We start from the raw sequence: 15,575 nt of genomic DNA, 5'->3' as shown, positions 1-15,575 counted from the left end.
CTATTACCAGACCATCAGACTGTTGAACAGCTTCTATTACCAGACCATCAGATTGTTGAACAGCTTCTGTCACCAGACCATCAGACCGTTGAACAGCTTCTATTACCAGACCATCAGACTGTTGAACAGCTTCTATTACCAGACCATCAGACTGTTAAACAGCTTCTATTACAAGACCATCAGACTGTTGAACAGCTTCTTTTACCAGACCATCAGATTGTTGAACAGCTTCTGTCACCAGACCATCAGATTGTTGAACAGCTTCTATTACCAGACCACCAGACTGTTGAACAGCTTCTATTACCAGACCATCAGACTGTTGAACAGCTTCTATTACCAGACCATCAGACTGTTGAATAGCTTCTATTACCACACCATCAGACTGTTGAACAGCTTCTATTACCAGACCATCAGACTGTTGAAAAGCTTCTATTACCATCAGACTGTTGAACAGCTTCTATTACCATCAGACTGTTGAACAGCTTCTATTACCATCAGACTGCTGAACAGCTTCTATCACCATCAGACTGTTGAACATCTTCTATTACCGTCAGACTGTTGAACAGCTTCTATTACCAGACCATCAGACTGTTCAATAGCTTCTATTACCATCAGACTGTTGAACAGCTTCTATTACCAGACCATCAGACTGTTGAACAGCTTCTATTACCAGACTATCAGACTGTTGAACAGCTTCTATCACCATCAGACTGTTGAACAGCTTCTTTTACCAGACCATCAGACTGTTCAATAGCTTCTATTACCATAAGACTGTTGAACAGCTTCTATCACCATCAGACTGTTGAACAGCTTCTATTACCAGACCATCAGACTGTTGAACAGCTTCTTTTACCATAAGACTGTTGAACAGCTTCTATCACCATCAGACTGTTGAACAGCTTCTTTTACCTGACCATCAGACTGTTGGAAATCTTCTATTACCAGACCATTAGACTGTTGAACAGCTTCTTTTACCAGACCATCAGACTGTTGAACAGCTTCTATCACCATCAGACTGTTGAACAGCTTCTTTTACCAGACCATCAGACTGTTGGACATCTTCTATTACCATCAGACTGTTGAACAGCTTCTATTACCATCAGACTGTTGAACAGCTTCTATTACCATCAGACTGTTGAACAGCTTCTATCACCATCAGACTGCTGAACAGCTTCTATCACCATCAGACTGTTGAACAGCTTCTTTTACCAGACCATCAGACTGTTGGACATCTTCTATTACCATCAGACTGTTGAACAGCTTCTATTACCAGACCATCAGACTGTTGAACAGCTTCTATTACCATCAGACTGTTGAACAGCTTCTATTACCATCAGACTGTTGAACAGCTTCTATTACCATCAGAATGTTGAACAGCTTCTATTACCATCAGACTGTTGAACAGCTTCTATTACCATCAGACTGTTGAACAGCTTCTATTACCATCAGACTGTTGAACAGCTTCTATTACCATCAGACTGTTGAACAGCTTCTATTACCAGACCATCAGACTGTTGAACAGCTTCTATTACCATCAGACTGTTGAACAGCTTCTATTACCATCAGACTGTTGAACAGCTTCTATTACCATCAGACTGTTGAACAGCTTCTATTACCATCAGACTGTTGAACAGCTTCTATCACCAGACCATCAGACTGTTGAACAGCTTCTGTTACCATCAGACTGTTGAACAGCTTCTATTACCATCAGACTGTTGAACAGCTTCTATTACCATCAGACTGGTGAACAGCTTCTATTACCAGACCATCAGACTGTTGAACAGCTTCTATTACCAGACCATCAGACTGTTGAACAGATTCTATTACCAGACCATCAGACTGTTGAACAGCTTCTATTACCATCAGACTGTTGAACACCTTCTATTACCGTCAGACTGTTGAACAGCTTCTATTACCAGACCATCAGACTGTTCAATAGCTTCTATTACCATCAGACTGTTGAACACCTTCTATTACCGTCAGACTGTTGAATAGCTTCTATTACCAGACCATCAGACTGTTGAGTAGCTTCCATTACCAGACCATCAGACTGTTGAACAGCTTCTATTACCAGACCATCAGACTGCTGAACAGCTTCTATCACCATCAGACTGTTGAACAGCTTCTATTACCATCAGACTGTTGAACAGCTTCTATTACCATCAGACTGTTGAACAGCTTCTATTACCAACAGACTGTTGAACAGCTTCTTTTACCAGACCATCATACTGCTGAACAGCTTCTATTACCATCAGACTGTTGAACAGCTTCTATTACCATCAGACTGTTGAAAAGCTTCTATTACCATCAGACTGTTAAACAGCTTCTATTACCATCAGACTGTTGAACAGCTTCTATTACCATCAGACTGCTGAACAGCTTCTATTACCATCAGACTGTTGAACAGCTTCTATTACCATCAGACTGTTGAACAGCTTCTATTACCAGACCATCAGACTGTTCAATAGCTTCTATTACCATCAGACTGTTGAACAGCTTCTATTACCATCAGACTGTTGAACAGCTTCTATTACCATCAGACTGTTGAACAGCTTCTATTACCATCAGACTGTTGAACAGCTTCTATTACCAGACCATCAGACTGCTGAACAGCTTCTATTACCATCAGACTGTTGAACAGCTTCTATTACCATCAGACTGTTGAACAGCTTCTATTACCATCAGACTGTTGAACAGCTTCTATTACCAGACCATCATACTGCTGAACAGCTTCTATTACCATCAGACTGTTGAACAGCTTCTATTACCATCAGACTGTTGAAGAGCTTCTATTACCATCAGACTGTTAAACAGCTTCTATTACCATCAGACTGTTGAACAGCTTCTATTACCATCAGACTGCTGAACAGCTACTATCACCATCAGACTGTTGAACATCTTCTATTACCGTCAGACTGTTGAACAGCTTCTATTACCAGACCATCAGACTGTTCAATAGCTTCTATTACCATCAGACTGTTGAACAGCTTCTATTACCAGACCATCAGACTGTTGAACAGCTTCTGTCACCAGACCATCAGATTGTTGAACAGCTTCTATTACCAGACCATCAGATTGTTGAACAGCTTCTGTCACCAGACCATCAGACCGTTGAACAGCTTCTATTACCAGACCATCAGACTGTTGAACAGCTTCTATTACCAGACCATCAGACTGTTGAACAGCTTCTATTACCAGACCATCAGACTGTTGAACAGCTTCTATTACCAGACCATCAGACTGTTGAACAGCTTCTATTACCAGACCATCAGACTGTTGAACAGCTTCTATTACCAGACTAACAGACTGTTGAATAGCTTCTATTACCAGACCATCAGACTGTTGAACAGCTTCAATTACCAGACCATCAGACTGCTGAACAGCTTCTATCACCATCAGACTGTTGAACAGCTTCTATTACCATCAGACTGTTGAACAGCTTCTATTACCATCAGACTGTTGAACAGCTTCTATTACCATCAGACTGTTGAACAGCTTCTTTTACCAGACCATCAGACTGTTGAACAGCTTCAATTACCAGACCATCAGACTGCTGAACAGCTTCTATCACCATCAGACTGTTGAACAGCTTCTATTACCATCAGACTGTTGAACAGCTTCTATTACCATCAGACTGTTGAAAAGCTTCTATTACCATCAGACTGTTAAACAGCTTCTATTACCATCAGACTGTTGAACAGCTTCTATTACCATCAGACTGCTGAACAGCTTCTATTACCATCAGACTGTTGAACAGCTTCTATTACCATCAGACTGTTGAACAGCTTCTATTACCAGACCATCAGACTGTTCAATAGCTTCTATTACCATCAGACTGTTGAACAGCTTCTATTACCATCAGACTGTTGAACAGCTTCTATTACCATCAGACTGTTGAACAGCTTCTATTACCATCAGACTGTTGAACAGCTTCTATTACCAGACCATCAGACTGCTGAACAGCTTCTATTACCATCAGACTGTTGAACAGCTTCTATTACCATCAGACTGTTGAACAGCTTCTATTACCATCAGACTGTTGAACAGCTTCTATTACCAGACCATCATACTGCTGAACAGCTTCTATTACCATCAGACTGTTGAACAGCTTCTATTACCGTCAGACTGTTGAACAGCTTCTATTACCAGACCATCAGACTGTTCAATAGCTTCTATTACCATCAGACTGTTGAACAGCTTCTATTACCAGACCATCAGACTGTTGAACAGCTTCTGTCACCAGACCATCAGATTGTTGAACAGCTTCTATTACCAGACCATCAGATTGTTGAACAGCTTCTGTCACCAGACCATCAGACCGTTGAACAGCTTCTATTACCAGACCATCAGACTGTTGAACAGCTTCTATTACATTTACATTACATTTACATTTAAGTCATTTAGCAGACGCTCTTATCCAGAGCGACTTACAAATTGGTGCATTCACCTTATGACATCCAGTGGAACAGCCACTTTACAATAGTGCATCTAGATCTTTTAAGGGGGGGGGGGGGGGGGGGGCAGAAGGATTGCTTTATCCTATCCTAGGTATTCCTTGAAGAGGTGGGGTTTCAGGTGTCTCCGGAAGGTGGTGATTGACTCCGCTGTCCTGGCGTCGTGAGGGAGTTTGTTCCACCATTGGGGTGCCAGAGCAGCGAACAGTTTTGACTGGGCTGAGCGGGAACTGTACTTCCTCAGTGGTAGGGAGGCGAGCAGGCCAGAGGTGGATGAACGCAGTGCCCTTGTTTGGGTGTAGGGCCTGATCAGAGCCTGAAGGTACTGAGGTGCCGTTCCCCTCACAGCTCCGTAGGCAAGCACCATGGTCTTGTAGCGGATGCGAGCTTCAACTGGAAGCCAGTGGAGAGAGCGGAGGAGCGGGGTGGCGTGAGAGAACTTGGGAAGGTTGAACACCAGACGGGCTGCGGCGTTCTGGATGAGTTGTAGGGGTTTAATGGCACAGGCAGGGAGCCCAGCCAACAGCGAGTTGCAGTAATCCAGACGGGAGATGACAAGTGCCTGGATTAGGACCTGCGCCGCTTCCTGTGTGAGGCAGGGTCGTACTCTGCGGATGTTGTAGAGCATGAACCTACAGGAACGGGCCACCGCCTTGATGTTGGTGGAGAACGACAGGGTGTTGTCCAGGATCACGCCAAGGTTCTTAGCGCTCTGGGAGGAGGACACAATGGAGTTGTCAACCGTGATGGCGAGATCATGGAACGGACAGTCCTTCCCCGGGAGGAAGAGCAGCTCCGTCTTGCCGAGGTTCAGCTTGAGGTGGTGATCCGTCATCCACACTGATATGTCTGCTAGACATGCAGAGATGCGATTCGCCACCTGGTCATCAGAAGGGGGAAAGGAGAAGATTAATTGTGTGTCGTCTGCATAGCAATGATAGGAGAGACCATGTGAGGTTATGACAGAGCCAAGTGACTTGGTGTATAGCGAGAATAGGAGAGGGCCTAGAACAGAGCCCTGGGGGACACCAGTGGTGAGAGCGCGTGGTGAGGAGACAGATTCTCGCCACGCCACCTGGTAGGAGCGACCTGTCAGGTAGGACGCAATCCAAGCGTGGGCCCGGCCGGAGATGCCCAACTCGGAGAGGGTGGAGAGGAGGATCTGATGGTTCACAGTATCGAAGGCAGCCGATAGGTCTAGAAGGATGAGAGCAGAGGAGAGAGAGTTAGCTTTAGCAGTGCGGAGCGCCTCCGTGATACAGAGAAGAGCAGTCTCAGTTGAGTGACTAGTCTTGAAACCTGACTGATTTGGATCAAGAAGGTCATTCTGAGAGAGATAGCAGGAGAGCTGGCCAAGGACGGCACGTTCAAGAGTTTTGGAGAGAAAAGAAAGAAGGGATACTGGTCTGTAGTTGTTGACATCGGAGGGATCGAGTGTAGGTTTTTTCAGAAGGGGTGCAACTCTCGCTCTCTTGAAGACGGAAGGGACGTAGCCAGCGGTCAAGGATGAGTTGATGAGCGAGGTGAGGTAAGGTAGAAGGTCTCCGAAAATGGTCTGGAGAAGAGAGGAGGGGATAGGGTCAAGCGGGCAGGTTGTTGGGCGGCCGGCCGTCACAAGACGCGAGATTTCATCTGGAGAGAGAGGGGAGAAAGAGGTCAAAGCACAGGGTTGGGCAGTGTGAGCAGAACCAGCGGTGTCGTTTGACTTAGCAAACGAGGATCGGATGTCGTCGACCTTCTTTTCAAAATGGTTGACGAAGTCGTCTGCAGAGAGGGAGGAGGGGGGGGGAGGGGGAGGAGGATTCAGGAGGGAGGAGAAGGTGGCAAAGAGCTTCCTAGGGTTAGAGGCAGATGCTTGGAATTTAGAGTGGTAGAAAGTGGCTTTAGCAGCAGAGACAGAAGAGGAAAATGTAGAGAGGAGGGAGTGAAAGGATGCCAGGTCCGCGGGGAGGCGAGTTTTCCTCCATTTCCGCTCGGCTGCCCGGAGCCCTGTTCTGTGAGCTCGCAATGAGTCGTCGAGCCACGGAGCGGGAGGGGAGGACCGAGCCGGCCTGGAGGATAGGGGACATAGAGAGTCAAAGGATGCAGAAAGGGAGGAGAGGAGGGTTGAGGAGGCAGAATCAGGAGATAGGTTGGAGAAGGTTTGGGCAGAGGGAAGAGATGATAGGATGGAAGAGGAGAGAGTAGCGGGGGAGAGAGAGCGGAGGTTGGGACGGCGCGATACCATCCGAGTAGGGGCAGTGTGGGAAGTGTTGGATGAGAGCGAGAGGGAAAAGGATACAAGGTAGTGGTCGGAGACTTGGAGGGGAGTTGCAATGAGGTTAGTGGAAGAACAGCATCTAGTAAAGATGAGGTCAAGCGTATTGCCTGCCTTGTGAGTAGGGGGGGAAGGTGAGAGGGTGAGGTCAAAAGAGGAGAGGAGTGGAAAGAAGGAGGCAGAGAGGAATGAGTCGAAGGTAGACATGGGGAGGTTAAAGTCACCCAGAACTGTGAGAGGTGAGCCGTCCTCAGGAAAGGAGCTTATCAAGGCATCAAGCTCATTGATGAACTCTCCAAGGGAACCTGGAGGGCGATAAATGATAAGGATGTTAAGCTTGAAAGGGCTGGTAACTGTGACAGCATGGAATTCAAAGGAGGCGATAGACAGATGGGTAAGGGGAGAAAGAGAGAATGACCATTTGGGAGAGATGAGGATCCCGGTGCCACCACCCCGCTGACCAGAAGGTCTCGGGGTGTGCGAGAACACGTGGGCAGACGAAGAGAGAGCAGTAGGAGTAGCAGTGTTATCTGTGGTGAGCCATGTTTCCGTCAGTGCCAGGAAGTCGAGGGACTGGAGGGACGCATAGGCTGAGATGAGCTCTGCCTTGTTGGCCGCAGATCGGCAGTTCCAGAGGCTACCGGAGACCTGGAACTCCACGTGGGTCGTGCGGGCTGGGACCACCAGGTTAGGGTGGGCGCGGCCACGCGGTGTGAAGCGTTTGTATGGTCTGTGCAGAGAGGAGAGAACTGGGATAGACAGACACATGGTTGACAGGCTACAGAAGAGGCTACGCTAATGCAAAGGAGATTAGAATGACAAGTGGGCTATACGTCTCGAATGTTCAGAAAGTTAAGCTTACGTTGCAAAAATAAAATAAAATAAAATACAAGATCTTATTGACTAAAATGATATAGTACTGCTGGCTGGTGAAGTAGCCTGGCTAGCAGTGGCTACGTTGTTGAAAGTGAAGCTGGCTAGGTAACCTCGACAATTTCACTAAATTTCTCTAAACTACACAATTATCATGGATACAAGGACAGCAAAGACAACTAGCTAACACTACGCTAATCAAGTCGTTCCGTTGTAATGTAAGTTTCTACAGTGCTGCTATTCGGTAGAAGTTGGCTAGCTAGCAGTGTTGGCTAGGTAGGAGGACGGCAGCGCGGCAGGCGAAAAATAGCTGGCTAGCTAACCGATAATTATTCAAAGCTACACAATTATCTTAGATACAAAGATAGCAAAGAAAACTATGTAGCTAGCCAACACTACACAAGTCAAGTCGTTCCGTTGTAATGTAATCGTTTCTACAGTGCTGCTAATCGGTGGCTAGCTGGCTAGCTAGCAGGGTTGACTACGTTACGTTACGTTACGTTAGGGCGAGAATACCTGGCTAGCGAACCTCAGCGAACCTTCATAACTACACAATTATCACCGATACAAAGACGGCTATGTAGCCAGCTAAGTAGCTAGCTAAGATCGAACAAATACAAATCAAAGATAGCAAAGACAACTGTGTAGTCAGCCAACACTACACTGATCAAGTCGTTCCGTTGTAATGCACTCGTTTCTACAATGCTGCTATTCGGTGGCAAGCTGGCTAACTAGCAGTGTTGGCTACGTTGCGTTACGTTAGGGCGAAAATAGCTGGCTGGCGAATCTCAATAACCACACAATTATGTTTGATGCAAAGACGGCTATGTAGCTAGCTAAGATCAAACAAACCAAACCGTTGTACTGTAATGAAAATGAAAATCAGACCGTTGTACTATAATGAAATGTAATGAAAAGTTATACTACTATTCGGTAGACGGTGGACGTTTGCTAGCTGCTGGGCAGATAGCAGTGTGGACTACGATAGACGACGGAATACGATAACTACGCAATTATCTTTTATACACAGACGGCTAAGTAGCTAGCTAAGAAGAAATTGCTAAGGTTAGACAAATTAAACCGTTGTACTATAATGAAATGTAATGAAATGTAATGAAAAGTTATACTACCTGCAGAGCGAATGCAAATGCGACCGCTCGCTCCAAACCGGATGTCAGCGATAGCGATGGTAGTCAATAGAGGAACTCTTACCAGACCATCAGACTGTTGAACAGCTTCTATTACCAGACCATCAGACTGTTGAACAGCTTCTATTACCAGACCATCAGACTGTTGAACAGCTTCTATTACCAGACCATCAGACTGTTGAACAGCTTCTATTACCAGACTAAACGACTGTTGAATAGCTTCTATTACCAGACCATCAGACTGTTGAACAGCTTCAATTACCAGACCATCAGACTGCTGAACAGCTTCTATCACCATCAGACTGTTGAACAGCTTCTATTACCATCAGACTGTTGAACAGCTTCTATTACAATCAGACTGTTGAACAGCTTCTATTACCATCAGACTGTTGAACAGCTTCTTTTACCAGACCATCATACTGTTAAACAGCTTCTATTACCATCAGACTGTTGAACAGCTTCTATTACCATCAGACTGCTGAACAGCTACTATCACCATCAGACTGTTGAACATCTTCTATTACCGTCAGACTGTTGAACAGCTTCTATTACCAGACCATCAGACTGTTCAATAGCTTCTATTACCATCAGACTGTTGAACAGCTTCTATTACCAGACCATCAGACTGTTGAACTGCTTCTATTACCATCAGACTGTTGAACATCTTCTATTACCAGACCATCAGACTGTTGAACAGCTTCTATTACCAGACCATCAGATTGTTGAACAGCTTCTGTCACCAGACCATCAGACCGTTGAACAGCTTCTATTACCAGACCATCAGACTGTTGAACAGCTTCTATTACCAGACCATCAGACTGTTAAACAACTTCTATTACAAGACCATCAGACTGTTGAACAGCTTCTTTTACCAGACCATCAGATTGTTGAACAGCTTCTGTCACCAGACCATCAGATTGTTGAACAGCTTCTATTACCAGACCATCAGACTGTTGAACAGCTTCTATTACCAGACCATCAGACTGTTGAACAGCTTCTATTACCAGACCATCAGACTGTTGAATAGCTTCTATTACCAGACCATCAGACTGTTGAACAGCTTCTATTACCAGACCATCAGACTGCTGAACAGCTTCTATCACCATCAGACTGTTGAACAGCTTCTATTACCATCAGACTGTTGAACAGCTTCTATTACCATCAGACTGTTGAACAGTTTTTATTACCAGACCATCATACTGCTGAACAGCTTCTATTACCATCAGACTGTTGAACAGCTTCTATTACCATCAGACTGTTGAACAGCTTCTATTACCATCAGACTGTTGAACAGCTTCTATTACCATCAGACTGTTGAACAGCTTCTATTACCATCAGACTGTTGAACAGCTTCTATTACCATCAGACTGTTGAACAGCTTCTATTACCATCAGACTGTTGAACAGCTTCTATTACCAGACCATCAGACTGCTGAACAGCTTCTAGTACCATCAGACTGTTGAACAGCTTCTATTACCATCAGACTGTTGAACAGCTTCTATTACCATCAGACTGTTGAACAGCTTCTATTACCAGACCATCATACTGCTGAACAGCTTCTATTACCATCAGACTGTTGAACGGCTTCTATTACCATCAGACTGTTGAACAGCTTCTATTACCATCAGACTGTTGAACAGCTTCTATTACCAGACCATCATACTGCTGAACAGCTTCTATTACCATCAGACTGTTGAACAGCTTCTATTACCATCAGACTGTTGAAGAGCTTCTATTACCATCAGACTGTTAAACAGCTTCTATTACCATCAGACTGTTGAACAGCTTCTATTACCATCAGACTGCTGAACAGCTACTATCACCATCAGACTGTTGAACATCTTCTCTTACCGTCAGACTGTTGAACAGCTTCTATTACCAGACCATCAGACTGTTCAATAGCTTCTATTACCATCAGACTGTTGAACAGCTTCTATTACCAGACCATCAGACTGTTGAACAGCTTCTGTCACCAGACCATCAGATTGTTGAACAGCTTCTATTACCAGACCATCAGATTGTTGAACAGCTTCTGTCACCAGACCATCAGACCGTTGAACAGCTTCTTTTACCAGACCATCAGACTGTTGAACAGCTTCTATTACCAGACCATCAGACTGTTGAACAGCTTCTATTACCAGACCATCAGACTGTTGAACAGCTTCTATTACCAGACCATCAGACTGTTGAATAGCTTCTATTACCAGACCATCAGACTGTTGAGTAGCTTCCATTACCAGACCATCAGACTGTTGAACAGCTTCTATTACCAGACCATCAGACTGCTGAACAGCTTCTATCACCATCAGACTGTTGAACAGCTTCTATTACCATCAGACTGTTGAACAGCTTCTATTACCATCAGACTGTTGAACAGCTTCTATTACCAACAGACTGTTGAACAGCTTCTTTTACCAGACCATCATACTGCTGAACAGCTTCTATTACCATCAGACTGTTGAACAGCTTCTATTACCATCAGACTGTTGAAAAGCTTCTATTACCATCAGACTGTTAAACAGCTTCTATTACCATCAGACTGTTGAACAGCTTCTATTACCATCAGACTGCTGAACAGCTTCTATTACCATCAGACTGTTGAACAGCTTCTATTACCATCAGACTGTTGAACAGCTTCTATTACCAGACCATCAGACTGTTCAATAGCTTCTATTACCATCAGACTGTTGAACAGCTTCTATTACCATCAGACTGTTGAACAGCTTCTATTACCATCAGACTGTTGAACAGCTTCTATTACCATCAGACTGTTGAACAGCTTCTATTACCAGACCATCAGACTGCTGAACAGCTTCTATTACCATCAGACTGTTGAACAGCTTCTATTACCATCAGACTGTTGAACAGCTTCTATTACCAGACCATCATACTGCTGAACAGCTTCTATTACCATCAGACTGTTGAACAGCTTCTATTACCATCAGACTGTTGAAGAGCTTCTATTACCATCAGACTGTTAAACAGCTTCTATTACCATCAGACTGTTGAACAGCTTCTATTACCATCAGACTGCTGAACAGCTACTATCACCATCAGACTGTTTAACATCTTCTATTACCGTCAGACTGTTGAACAGCTTCTATTACCAGACCATCAGACTGTTCAATAGCTTCTATTACCATCAGACTGTTGAACAGCTTCTATTACCAGACCATCAGACTGTTGAACAGCTTCTGTCACCAGACCATCAGATTGTTGAACAGCTTCTATTACCAGACCATCAGATTGTTGAACAGCTTCTGTCACCAGACCATCAGACCGTTGAACAGCTTCTATTACCAGACCATCAGACTGTTGAACAGCTTCTATTACCAGACCATCAGACTGTTGAACAGCTTCTATTACCAGACCATCAGACTGTTGAACAGCTTCTATTACCAGACCATCAGACTGTTGAACAGCTTCTATTACCAGACCATCAGACTGTTGAACAGCTTCTATTACCAGACTAACAGACTGTTGAATAGCTTCTATTACCAGACCATCAGACTGTTGAACAGCTTCAATTACCAGACCATCAGACTGCTGAACAGCTTCTATCACCATCAGACTGTTGAACAGCTTCTATTACCATCAGACTGTTGAACAGCTTCTATTACCATCAGACTGTTGAACAGCTTCTATTACCATCAGACTGTTGAACAGCTTCTTTTACCAGACCATCAGACTGTTGAACAGCTTCAATTACCAGACCATCAGACTGCTGAACAGCTTCTATCACCATCAGACTGTTGAACAGCTTCTATTACCATCAGACTGTTGAACAGCTTCTATTACCATCAGACTGTTGAAAAGCTTCTATTACCATCAGACTGTTAAACAGCTTCTATTACCATCAGACTGTTGAACAGCTTCTATTACCATCAGACTGCTGAACAGCTTCTATTACCATCAGACTGTTGAACAGCTTCTATTACCATCAGACTGTTGAACAGCTTCTATTACCAGACCATCAGACTGTTCAATAGCTTCTATTACCATCAGACTGTTGAACAGCTTCTATTACCATCAGACTGTTGAACAGCTTCTATTACCATCAGACTGTTGAACAGCTTCTATTACCATCAGACTGTTGAACAGCTTCTATTACCAGACCATCAGACTGCTGAACAGCTTCTATTACCATCAGACTGTTGAACAGCTTCTATTACCATCAGACTGTTGAACAGCTTCTATTACCATCAGACTGTTGAACAGCTTCTATTACCAGACCATCATACTGCTGAACAGCTTCTATTACCATCAGACTGTTGAACAGCTTCTATTACCATCAGACTGTTGAACAGCTTCTATTACCAGACCATCAGACTGTTCAATAGCTTCTATTACCATCAGACTGTTGAACAGCTTCTATTACCAGACCATCAGACTGTTGAACAGCTTCTGTCACCAGACCATCAGATTGTTGAACAGCTTCTATTACCAGACCATCAGATTGTTGAACAGCTTCTGTCACCAGACCATCAGACCGTTGAACAGCTTCTATTACCAGACCATCAGACTGTTGAACAGCTTCTATTACATTTACATTACATTTACATTTAAGTCATTTAGCAGACGCTCTTATCCAGAGCGACTTACAAATTGGTGCATTCACCTTATGACATCCAGTGGAACAGCCACTTTACAATAGTGCATCTAGATCTTTTAAGGGGGGGGGGGGGGGCAGAAGGATTGCTTTATCCTATCCTAGGTATTCCTTGAAGAGGTGGGGTTTCAGGTGTCTCCGGAAGGTGGTGATTGACTCCGCTGTCCTGGCGTCGTGAGGGAGTTTGTTCCACCATTGGGGTGCCAGAGCAGCGAACAGTTTTGACTGGGCTGAGCGGGAACTGTACTTCCTCAGTGGTAGGGAGGCGAGCAGGCCAGAGGTGGATGAACGCAGTGCCCTTGTTTGGGTGTAGGGCCTGATCAGAGCCTGAAGGTACTGAGGTGCCGTTCCCCTCACAGCTCCGTAAGCAAGCACCATGGTCTTGTAGCGGATGCGAGCTTCAACTGGAAGCCAGTGGAGAGAGCGGAGGAGCGGGGTGGCGTGAGAGAACTTGGGAAGGTTGAACACCAGACGGGCTGCGGCGTTCTGGATGAGTTGTAGGGGTTTAATGGCACAGGCAGGGAGCCCAGCCAACAGCGAGTTGCAGTAATCCAGACGGGAGATGACAAGTGCCTGGATTAGGACCTGCGCCGCTTCCTGTGTGAGGCAGGGTCGTACTCTGCGGATGTTGTAGAGCATGAACCTACAGGAACGGGCCACCGCCTTGATGTTGGTGGAGAACGACAGGGTGTTGTCCAGGATCACGCCAAGGTTCTTAGCGCTCTGGGAGGAGGACACAATGGAGTTGTCAACCGTGATGGCGAGATCATGGAACGGACAGTCCTTCCCCGGGAGGAAGAGCAGCTCCGTCTTGCCGAGGTTCAGCTTGAGGTGGTGATCCGTCATCCACACTGATATGTCTGCCAGACATGCAGAGATGCGATTCGCCACCTGGTCATCAGAAGGGGGAAAGGAGAAGATTAATTGTGTGTCGTCTGCATAGCAATGATAGGAGAGACCATGTGAGGTTATGACAGAGCCAAGTGACTTGGTGTATAGCGAGAATAGGAGAGGGCCTAGAACAGAGCCCTGGGGGACACCAGTGGTGAGAGCGCGTGGTGAGGAGACAGATTCTCGCCACGCCACCTGGTAGGAGCGACCTGTCAGGTAGGACGCAATCCAAGCGTGGGCCCGGCCGGAGATGCCCAACTCGGAGAGGGTGGAGAGGAGGATCTGATGGTTCACAGTATCGAAGGCAGCCGATAGGTCTAGAAGGATGAGAGCAGAGGAGAGAGAGTTAGCTTTAGCAGTGCGGAGCGCCTCCGTGATACAGAGAAGAGCAGTCTCAGTTGAGTGACTAGTCTTGAAACCTGACTGATTTGGATCAAGAAGGTCATTCTGAGAGAGATAGCAGGAGAGCTGGCCAAGGACGGCACGTTCAAGAGTTTTGGAGAGAAAAGAAAGAAGGGATACTGGTCTGTAGTTGTTGACATCGGAGGGATCGAGTGTAGTTTTTTTCAGAAGGGGTGCAACTCTCGCTCTCTTGAAGACGGAAGGGACGTAGCCAGCGGTCAAGGATGAGTTGATGAGCGAGGTGAGGTAAGGTAGAAGGTCTCCGAAAATGGTCTGGAGAAGAGAGGAGGGGATAGGGTCAAGCGGGCAGGTTGTTGGGCGGCCGGCCGTCACAAGACGCGAGATTTCATCTGGAGAGAGAGGGGAGAAAGAGGTCAAAGCACAGGGTTGGGCAGTGTGAGCAGAACCAGCGGTGTCGTTTGACTTAGCAAACGAGGATCGGATGTCGTCGACCTTCTTTTCAAAATGGTTGACGAAGTCGTCTGCAGAGAGGGAGGAGGGGGGGGGGAGGGGGAGGAGGATTCAGGAGGGAGGAGAAGGTGGCAAAGAGCTTCCTAGGGTTAGAGGCAGATGCTTGGAATTTAGAGTGGTAGAAAGTGGCTTTAGCAGCAGAGACAGAAGAGGAAAATGTAGAGAGGAGGGAGTGAAAGGATGCCAGGTCCGCGGGGAGGCGAGTTTTCCTCCATTTCCGCTCGGCTGCCCGGAGCCCTGTTCTGTGAGCTCGCAATGAGTCGTCGAGCCACGGAGCGGGAGGGGAGGACCGAGCCGGCCTGGAGGATAGGGGACATAGAGAGTCAAAGGATGCAGAAAGGGAGGAGAGGAGGGTTGAGGAGGCAGAATCAGGAGATAGGTTGGAGAAGGTTTGGGCAGAGGGAAGAGATGATAGGATGGAAGAGGAGAGAGTAGCGGGGGAGAGAGAGCGGAGGTTGGGACGGCGCGAT

General features: G+C 45.8%; 1 pseudogene; it reads right to left on the bottom strand.

Moving 5' to 3' along the window:
* LOC129866960 (WW domain-containing oxidoreductase-like) overlaps positions 1-15,575 on the bottom strand; it is a 320,558-nt pseudogene that overhangs the window by 25,256 nt on the left and 279,727 nt on the right.

The sequence above is a fragment of the Salvelinus fontinalis genome, chromosome 12 (genome assembly GCF_029448725.1).
Source record: "Salvelinus fontinalis isolate EN_2023a chromosome 12, ASM2944872v1, whole genome shotgun sequence".
Lineage (NCBI taxonomy): Eukaryota > Metazoa > Chordata > Actinopteri > Salmoniformes > Salmonidae > Salvelinus > Salvelinus fontinalis.
The sequence above is the reverse complement of the archived record's forward strand: the minus strand, read 5'-3'. Positions and strand labels throughout refer to the sequence as shown.